Genomic DNA, 11,100 nt, shown 5'->3' with positions numbered 1-11,100 from the left:
TACAAAGGACGTGACACAGATCATCTGTGCAGAGGAGGCCGGAGCCTGAAATCGCTAATATTCAACCCTAGTTACAGGGGAAATCAGCAAATCATAAGCGTGTATATAGATAGGGAAATGCCCGGCTTTTCTGTCCTCATGGTGGGCACAATGTGTGCAAAAAAACGCAACAGAGGAAGAAAAAGCAAGGAAAATATACAGTATATTTGTGTGTGTGTGTATATATATATATATATATATATATATATATATATATATATATATATAAACATTTAGAATGCCGCTTGGTTTTTAAACTCTTTGTTTTCCTGGCGCTGGTTGTACAACATCTTTAGCATCAACAATATCTAATTAAAAGCAGTACGTGTCGAGTGTCATCTGCGCACTATAAAAGGTCCTTGTCTAGTAAGGGGAGAACTGAAAACCAGGGCCGGTTTAAGGCAAAGTGGGGCCCTAGGCACAGTTTTAAAATGGGGCCCCAAATGCTGACGTATTGCACATCACACAGAATCGTTTCTGTTGTATTTACATGTGCTGTGTTCAGGCCGCCAAATGAGTGCGATCAACAATATTAAAGTCGTTTAACGCTTGTTTCCCGTGTTTTACACCAACTGAGAAAGAATGATGGGAACAGAACAATCACTATTAGATTAATCTGTCCCCATACATTATCATTTATCAGCAGCACATCTGCAGTTTACAGCGGGTGATGTGATGCTGAGAACAAGGATTTTTGTTACGGCATAAACAATCCAATCACTTGATGAATATGCAGCATTTTGCTTGTTTAGTATAATACACCCCATAGTCCTCCATACAGTATAAAGTGCACCACAGTCCTCCATATTGTAAAATGCACACCCCATAGTCCTCAATATAATATAATGTGCCCCATAGTCCTCCATATAGTATAATACACTCCCCATAGTCCTCCATATAGCATAATACACTCCTTATAGTCCTCCATATATTAAAATACACTCCTCAGTCCTCCATATAGTATTATACACTTTCCATAGTCCTCTATATAGTATAATACACTCCTCATAGTCCTCCATATAGAATAATACACTCCTCATAGTCCTCCATATATTAAAATACACTTCTCAGTCCTCCATATAGTATAATACACTCCTCAGTCCTCATATAGTATAATACACTCCTCAGTCTTCCATATAGTATAATACACTCCTCATAGTCCTCCATATATTAAAAAACACTACTCGGTCCTCCATATAGTCTAATACACTCCTCAGTCTTCATATAGTATAATACACTCCTCATAGTCCTCCATATAGTCTAATACACTCCTCAGTCCTCATATATTATAATACACTCCTCAGTCCTCCATATAGTATAATACACTCCTCATAGTGCTCCATATAGTATAATGCACCGCCATAGTCATCCATGTAGTACAATTCACTTCCCATAGTATAATGCACTCTATAGTTCTTCATATAGTATAATGTATTCCCCATAGTCTTCGATACAGTACAGTATAACACAGGTCCCATGTAGTGCATATACAACCCCTGGCAAAAATTATGGAATCATCGGCCTTGGAAGATGTTAATTCAGTTGTTTAATTTTGTAGCAAAAAAACAGATCACAGACATGGCTCAAAAATACAGTCATTTCAAATGACAACTACCTGGCTTTAAGAAAATCTAAAAGAAATCAAGAACAAAAAATGTAGTCTGTAATGGTTACTTTTTTATAACAAGCAGAGGGGAAAAATTATGGACTCACTCAATTATGTGAGCAAAAATTCAACACAAGGAAATGATGCTCAGTAGTGTGTGTGGCCTCCACATGCCTGTATGACCTCCCTCATCGCATACGCGCCGTCACCCAACATGAAGTACATGGAAGACGGAGGGTGCAGGAGCTGCACAGCCATCAAGGTAAGATGGCCGTGCACAGCTCTGGGAAAGCTCCCGAGCCCCAGGGCCGACGTGTGCGCTGCAGCGCGCACCAATTTGCTGCAGGATGGGACCCGATGAACAGTAGCACAAAAGCGGGGCCCAGACCTGCGGGCCCCCTCTCTGTACTGCTGTTTACCATGCCCCATACAGCAGTAAGGGCAGTAATGCCCTGATGGCAGCCCTGCGGTATGGAAGCTATAGGCTGTGCATTATACTAATATGGAGGACTATGGGCTGTGTATTATATTATATGGAGGACTATGGGCTGTGCAGTATATTATATAGAGGACTATGGGCTGTGCAATATATTATATGAAGGACTATGGGCTGTGCAGTATATTATATGGAGGACTATGGGCTGTGCATTATACTACATGTATGACATTGGGATGTGCATTATACTATATAGAAGATATGGGCTGTGTATTATATTACATGGAGGACTATGGGCTGTTCATAATACTATATGGAGGACTATGAGCTGTGCATTATGTGCATTATGTTATATGGAGGACTATGGGCTGTGTATTATATTATATGGAGGACTATGGGCTGTGTATTGTATTATATGGAGGACTATGGGCTGTGTTTTATATTATATGGAGGACTATGGGCTTTGCATTGTACTACAAGGATGACTATGGGCTGTGCATTATACTACATGGATGACTATGGGCTATGCATTATACTATATGGGCTGTGTATTATACTATATGGAAGAAATTGGCTGTGCATTATACTATAGGGAAAATATGGGCTGTGTATTATACTATATGGAAGATATGGGCTGTGTATTATATTATATGGAGGACTATGGGCTGTGTATTGTATTATATGGAGGACTATGGGCTGTGTATTATATTATATGGAGGACTATGGGCTGTGTATTATATTATATGGAAGATATGGACTGTGCATTATACTATATGGAAGATATGGGTTGTGCATTATACTATATGGAAGATATGGACTGTGCATTATACTATATGGAAGATATGGCCTGTGCATTATACTATATGGAAGATATGGACTGTGCATTATACTATATGGAAGATATGGCCTGTGCATTATACTATATGGAAGATATGGACTGTGCATTATACTATAAGGAAGATATGGGCTGTGCATTATACTATATGGAAGATATGGGCTGTGCATTATACTATATGGAATATATGGACTGTGCATTATACTATATGGAAGATATGGGCTGTGCATTATACTATATGGAAGATATGGACTGTGCATTATACTATAAGGAAGATATGGGCTGTGCATTATACTATATGAAAGATATGGGCTGTGCATTATACTATATGGAAAATATGGACTGTGCATTATACTATATGGAAGATATGGGCTGTGCATTATACTATATGGAAGATATGGGCTGTGTATTATATTATATGGAAGATATGGGCTGTGCATTATACTATATGGAAGATATGGGCTGTGCATTATATTATATGGAAGATATGGGCTGTGTATTATATTATATGGAAGATATGGGCTGTGCATTATACTATATGGAAGATATGGGCTGTGCATTATATTATATGGAAGATATGGGCTGTGCATTATACTATATGGAAGATATAGGCTGTGCATTACATTATATGAAAGATATGGGCTGTGCATTATACTATATGGAAGATATGAGCTGTGCATTATATTATATGGAAGATTTGGGCTGTGCATTATACTATATGGAAGATATGGGCTGTGCATTATATTATATGGAAGATATGGGCTGTGCATTATATTATATGGAAGATATGGGCTGTGCATTATACTATATGGAAGATATAGGCTGTGCATTATATTATATGGAAGATATGGGCTGTGCATTATACTATATGGAAGATATAGGCTGTGCATTATATTATATGGAAGATATGGGCTGTGCATTATACTATGTGGAAGATATGAGCTGTGCATTATACTATATGGAAGATATAGGCTGTGCATTATACTATATGGAAGATTTGGGCTGTGCATTATACTATATGGAAGATATGGGCTGTGCATTATATTATATGGAAGATTTGGGCTGTGCATTATACTATATGGAAGATATAGGCTGTGCATTATACTATATGGAAGATATAGGCTGTGCATTATACTATATGGAAGATATGAGCTGTGCATTATACTATATGGAAGATATAGGCTGTGCATTATACTATATGGAAGATATAGGCTGTGCATTATATTATATGGAAGATTTGGGCTGTGCATTATACTATATGGAAGATATGAGCTGTGCATTATACTATATGGAGGACTATGGGCTGTGTATTGTATTATATGGAGGGAAATAATGGGTAAAGACCAATGCATATGGGATTTGCCCACCTGATGAATAAGTAACAATTTTATTGACAACAAACCGAGACATACCATTAGTAAAACCATTTAGAAACATGGTAAGAAGAATGCGCTTCCTGTGTCCACTGGGGCCGGACTGACAGAAATGGAGAGATAAATGTGACAGGAAATGTTCGCTCCAGACGCCAGAAACGCCCGTCTGAAGAGAAATAATAAACAAATCATACGGAAATCACCGAGGCACAAAATGGACAAAAATCAACATCAGGCGTCCCCAACGTCGGTATCGAGACCAAAAACGATGGAAAGCGCCTTCTAGAGAAGCCCCTGCGGCAGGAGCACGTGAGACGGTGTAATGAGACAGGGCCGTACCTCAGGGGCGGACACTGACAGCTCGGGGCCGTACCTCAGGGGCGGACACTGACAGCTCGGGGCCGTACCTCAGGGGAGGACACTGACAGCTCAGGGCCTTACCTCAGGGGCGGACACTGACAGCTCGGGGCCGTACCTCAGGGGCGGACACTGACAGCTCGGGGCCGTACCTCAGGGGAGGACACTGACAGCTCGGGGCCGTACCTCAGGGGCGGACACTGACAGCTCGGGGCCGTACCTCAGGGGCGGACACTGACAGCTCGGGCCGTACCTCAGTTGCGGACACTGACAGCTCGGGGCCGTACCTCAGGGGAGGACACTGACAGCTCGGGGCCGTACCTCAGGGGAGGACACTGACAGCTCGGGGCCGTACCTCAGGGGCGGATACTGACAGCTCGGGGCCGTTCCTCAGGGGCGGACACTGACAGCTCGGGGCCGCACCTCAGGGGCGGACACTGACAGCTCGGGGCCGTACCTCAGGGGCGGACACTGACAGCTCGGGGCCGTACCTCAGGGGCGGACACTGACAGCTCGGGGCCGCACCTCAGGGGCGGACACTGACAGCTCGGGGCCGCACCTCAGGGGCGGACACTGACAGCTCGGGGCCGTACCTCAGGGGCGGACACTGACAGCTCGGGGCCGTACCTCAGGGGCGGACACTGACAGCTCGGGGCCGCACCTCAGGGGCGGACACTGACAGCTCGGGGCCGTACCTCAGGGGCGGACACTGACAGCTCAGGGCCGTACCTCAGGGGCGGACACTGACAGCTCAGGGCCGTACCTCAGGGGCGGACACTGACAGCTCAGGGCCGTACCTCAGGGGCGGACACTGACAGCTCGGGGCCGTACCTCAGGGGCGGACACTGACAGCTCGGGGCCGTTCCTCAGGAGCGGACACTGACAGCTCGGGGCCGCACCTCAGGGGCGGACACTGACAGCTCGGGGCCGCACCTCAGGGGCGGACACTGACAGCTCGGGGCCGTACCTCAGGGGCGGACACTGACAGCTCGGGGCCGTACCTCAGGGGCGGACACTGACAGCTCGGGGCCCCGCTGCACATGCGCTACGTCCGCCCCTGTGACCTGACATCAGTGCTATCAATAACCCACAGCACAAGGGGCTCAGGGGGAATAACTGGAAGGCTGCGGCAGGAAGAGCACAGAACACGTCAGGATCCGCCATGTGTCTCCGCCTGCACAGAGCCGAGGTCACACCGAAACTGGCGACATCTTCAGTAAACGTAAACGGCGCTGTCCGTCCTGTGCTGTGTGCGCATCTACAGCGCCATCTAGTGGCTGATCAGCGCCGCATCAGCTCAGCCTGCTCGTTTTCGTCTTAGTAACTGATGACGCGTCAACCGGCTAAAATATTATTGGTTCCCAGCCAAAATACCATTCTGGGAGCCGGCTGCTTTGCTCCAATCGTAGCGCTTTGGAAGATACCAACTTTTTATAGACCTCAGGGGGAGCTGAGGAGAATAACTTGTTAGTGACTGTAAAAGTGCAGCTATTTAATGACGTGATGGGAGAAATAAAGATGCGGCTGCGATCAGTGACGGGACCAAGTGGGAGCAGGTTGTGTAGTTCCACCCCCCTGCCCGAAGGATGGTGACTCCTCCTCCGCCTTCCGAAGCCGGAAGTGGCGGGCAGTGTTGTGAGAGAGGAGCAGAGAGACAGGTGGGTGATTGTGTGCTGTGTACGCTGCCCCCTGCTGGTCGCATCACCGCAGTGCAGGCTGTTATGGGCTCATCAGGGGCCCCTGTGCCGCTCTCCGTGGTGGGGCCCTCACTGCGGAGTCCTGGGGTCTGTGCACGACCCTCACACCTGATATACAGGGGCTGAGTAACTAGGGGCCCCGATACCGTCACTATGTGGCCCTTACACCTGATATACAGGAGCTGAGTAACTAGGGGCCCCTGATACCATCACTATGTGGCCCTTACACCTGATATATAGGAGCTGAGTACAGGCGGCTGCTGGGGCCCCCGATACCATCACTATGTGGCCCTTACACCTGATATACAGGGGCTGAGTAACTAGGGGCCCCTGATACCATCACTATGTGGCCCTTACACCTGATATATAGGAGCTGAGTAACTAGGGGCCCCGATACCGTCACTATGTGGCCCTTACACCTGATATATAGGAGCTGAGTACAGGCGGCTGCTGGGGCCCCTGATACCATCACTATGTGACCCTTACACCTGATATATAGGAGCTGAGTACAGGCGGCTGCTGGGGCCCCTGATACCGTCACTATGTGGCCCTTACACCTGATATATAGGAGCTGAGTACAGGCGGCTGCTGGGGCCCCCGATACCGTCACTATGTGGCCCTTACACCTGATATATAGGAGCTGAGTACAGGCGGCTGCTGGGGCCCCCGATACCGTCACTATGTGGCCCTTACATCTGATATATAGGAGCTGAGTACAGGCGGCTGCTGGGGCCCCTGATACCGTCACTATGTGGCCCTTACACCTGATATATAGGAGCTGAGTACAGGCGGCTGCTGGGGCCCCTGATACCATCACTATGTGGCCCTTACACCTGATGTATAGGAGCTGAGTACAGGCGGCTGCTGGGGCCCCTGATACCGTCACTATGTGGCCCTTACACCTGATATATAGGAGCTGAGTACAGGCGGCTGCTGGGGCCCCTGATACCGTCACTATGTGGCCCTTACACCTGATATATAGGAGCTGAGTACAGGCTGCTGCTGGGGCCCCTGATACCGTCACTATGTGGCCCTTACACCTGATATATAGGAGCTGAGTACAGGCGGCTGCTGGGCCCCCGATACCGTCACTATGTGGCCCTTACACCTGATATATAGGAGCTGAGTAACTAGGGGCCCCGATACCGTCACTATGTGGCCCTTACACCTGATATATAGGAGCTGAGTACAGGCGGCTGCTGGGGCCCCCGATACCGTCACTATGTGGCCCTTACACCTGATATATAGGAGCTGAGTAACTAGGTGCCCCGATACCGTCACTATGTGGCCCTTACACCTGATATATAGGAGCTGAGTACAGGCTGGTGCTGGGGCCCCCGATACCGTCACTATGTGGCCCTTACACCTGATATATAGGAGCTGAGTACAGGCGGCGGCTGGGGCCCCCGATACCGTAAGGGCCACATAGTGACGGTATCGGGGCCCCTAGTTACTCAGCTCCTATATATCAGGTGTAAGGGTCACATAGTGACGGTATCAGGGGCCCCAGCAGCTGCCTGTACTCAGCTCCTATATATCAGATGTAAGGGCCACATAGTGATGGTATCAGGGGCCCCAGCAGCAGCCTGTACTCAGCTCCTATATATCAGATGTAAGGGCCACATAGTGACGGTATCGGGGGCCCCAGCAGCCGCCTGTACTCAGCTCCTATATATCAGGTGTAAGGGCCACATAGTGATGGTATCGGGGCCCCAGCAGCCACCTGTACTCAGCTCCTATATACACCTGATATATAGGAGCTGAGTACAGGCGGCTGCTGGGGCCCCGATACCATCACTATGTGGCCCTTATACCTGATATATAGGAGCTGGTTACAGGCGGCTGCTGGGCCCCTGATACCATCACTATGTGGCCCTTACACCTGATATATAGGAGCTGAGTACAGGCGGCTGCTGGGGCCCCCGATACCGTCACTATGTGGCCCTTACACCTGATATATAGGAGCTGAGTACAGGCGGCTGCTGGGGCCCCCGATACCGTCACTATGTGGCCCTTACACCTCATATATAGGAGCTGAGTACAGGCGGCTGCTGGGGCCCCGATACCGTCACTATGTGGCCCTTACACCTGATATATAGGAGCTGGTTACAGGCGGCTGCTGGGGCCCCCGATACCATCACTATGTGGCCCTTACACCGGTGCTTTGTTATAAGGCCCTTTTCATTATAAATCTTAGTATCCGTCACTGTTGCGCTCTGCTGGGACTCTGTATCCCTTTTGCATTGCGGGGCCCCTGAATACTCTGCACATAAGGGCCCATAGCACCAATTATATCATTTGCAATAGTTGCCCTCCTTCTGCCCTGTAATGACAGGTCCCTGCATGGAGAGGACCCTAAGACTTAAGGACCCCCCTGTAGGTGCTGCACACCAGTTATCAGTCTGTACTGCTATCTTGGTGCTGACACAGTGAACGTGTACTCTGCCATACATAATTTCCGGGCATGTTTGCCTACTGGAGGCGTACACGCAAATGCGCCCGAAAAGGGTGCACAGCAGAGCGTTCTCTCTGTACACACAATTATAATCTACTAGATGGTGGCCCGATTCTAACGCATCGGGTATTCTAGAATATGTATGTAGTTTTTATTCGGACTCCCATGACAGCACTACGAGAGAGGGGATCCGCCCTTCAGGAACAGGAAACCTACAGAGATACAAAAGGGCGGCACCTCTCCCTATGCATCAGTTGGTTTCCTGTTCCTGAAGGGACAGGATCCTACAGATGGAATCTCCGTAATGGATCCCAGGCCGGCCGGCCGAATCTGGTAGCGGGGGGGTCTCCTACCTCGGCCGGTGCGGATGTCCCTGGAGACGCCACGGTGGTCCTGGCTGGACTGCACGTCAGTGGCGTTTGCAGCAGGGAGCAGGGTCCGGAGGATTGCCTGATCTCCGTTTGGTGCCGGCGTTGGTAAGTATAAACTGCCCCCTTGGTCCATGCGGCGCTGCGGCGGTGCAGCGGTGTAGTGGGGTAGCGGTGGCAGGAGAGCGGCGCCGACCGGAGCGCTGTCGCACATCTCCGGCGTCCTGCACCGCTCTCAGGAGCGTTTCCGGAGTGCTGTGGCGCCGGGGGCGGAGTCGGCAGGCGCTTCCGGGTTACTGGATGGCTGCGCATGCGCAGTCTGTCCAAGATGGCGGCGCCCATCGATCCTGGACACCGGTTTCCTCACTGACCACCGCTGACCTCCCAGCTGCGGTCTGGTCAGCAGAAACCAATGGGAGGACGCCAGGCAGCCTGCTGACCGGAACTCAGGGGGAATTTAAGCAGGTGGCGGAGTTAGAGCCCTGCTTTTGGTCACACTTCCATCATGGAGAGTGATGGTGAGCAGCCTCAGCTACTGGATGTGCGACAGAAGCCCTTGGAGAAGGAGCATGTCAGGAGTGACCAGTCCAGCCGCAAAAGCTCGTCCAAGCAGGGATCGAGAGCTTCGACTGGGAAAGAACCCCCTCGTGTTCCGGTACCTTTCTTGGCGTTCACTGGTAAGTGATCTACGTGAATGTTCACTCAGTGACGCGGGCCCTCCTTATACTTTGTCATTCTAGGGGAAGAAAAGTGCAAAGACGAAACATAAGGAGTGCGCCCTATGTGGAATCCCCTTGCCAGATTCTTATCCCAAAAAATTATGTGCCCCCTGTATACAGCAGACGGTGAGGTCTACAGGTGTGGTAGGGGTTAAGGGACATCAGGTCGGATAGATGGTATCACCTTATTGTCCTCCCCTAGGTAGCGGAAGAATCTGCAACGACGGCTAACTTAAAAGAGATGATCCGTCTAGAAGTAAGGGAATCTCTGCGGTCTCTATCCCAGGCGGGAAGTTCAAGACCTAAAACTCCCTTGATCTCTGATTCTTCGGAGGAAGAAAGAGAGGAAGGTTCCTATGGCTCTGTTCCCTCTTCCTCGTCATCAGAAGAGGACTCTGGCCGTTTTTGTCTACCGCTAGACCGAGTTGATAAACTAGTTAAATCGGTCAGGGGTACGATGGGCCTGGAAGAGCAAAAAACTCAACCTTCCAGGCAGGAATTAATGTTCAGCGGGTTAGACCATAAGAAACGCAGATCTTTTCCGGTGATAGATAAAGTACAAGAGTTAATTCTCCGAGAATGGAAGAAACCGGAGAAAAAAGGCTCATTACCACCAGCTTTAAAACGCAGGTATCCCTTTGAGGATGCAGCGGTTGATACCTGGGACAAGGCCCCTAAGCTAGATGCTGCGGTGGCGAAAGCGTCCAAAAAAGCCGCATTACCCTTTGAGGATATGGGGTCCCTTAAAGATCCGCTTGATAAGAAGGCAGACACCTTCCTTAAAGGTACCTGGGAGATGGCGGCCGGATCTCTGAGACCAGCGGTAGCCGCAACGTGTACAGGAAGATCCTTGATGGTCTGGCTGAATCAGCTGGAGTCACAGCTTAAGGAAGGTGCGTCCAGGAGTACAATCCTAAGTGCGCTCCCAGTAATTCAAGATGCTGCGGCCTTTCTGTCGGACGCTTCATTGGATTCTGTCAAAATGGCGGCCAGAGCAGCAGGTCTTTCCAACGCGGCTCGTAGAGCCTTATGGTTGAAATGTTGGTCCGGTGACATCCAATCGAGATCCAAGCTCTGCGCTATCCCATGTAAAGGGGAATACCTCTTCGGACCAACTCTGGATGACTTGCTTGAAAAAGCAGGAGACGATAAGAAGAAATTCCCTAACCTGGCATCAGCATCTTACCGTCGCCCCTTCAACAGAAGGAGGTTTGG

At 49.3% G+C, this 11,100-nt stretch overlaps 1 protein-coding gene across 2 annotated transcripts in view; it reads left to right on the top strand.

The window, feature by feature from the left end:
* Nucleotides 1-6,166: 6,166 nt before the first annotated feature.
* The window catches only part of TRAPPC9 (trafficking protein particle complex subunit 9), a 576,113-nt gene continuing 571,179 nt past the window's right edge, over nucleotides 6,167-11,100 (top strand). For both annotated transcript variants that reach the window (XM_077271277.1, XM_077271278.1), the window contains exon 1: nucleotides 6,167-6,304. The gene's annotated coding sequence lies outside the window, so the exon portion shown is untranslated. The remainder of the gene's footprint in view (nucleotides 6,305-11,100) is intronic.

Source organism: Ranitomeya variabilis, chromosome 6 (genome assembly GCF_051348905.1).
Source record: "Ranitomeya variabilis isolate aRanVar5 chromosome 6, aRanVar5.hap1, whole genome shotgun sequence".
In the NCBI taxonomy this organism is placed as follows: Eukaryota; Metazoa; Chordata; class Amphibia; order Anura; family Dendrobatidae; genus Ranitomeya; species Ranitomeya variabilis.
This window is presented reverse-complemented; position numbering and strand designations above follow the sequence as displayed.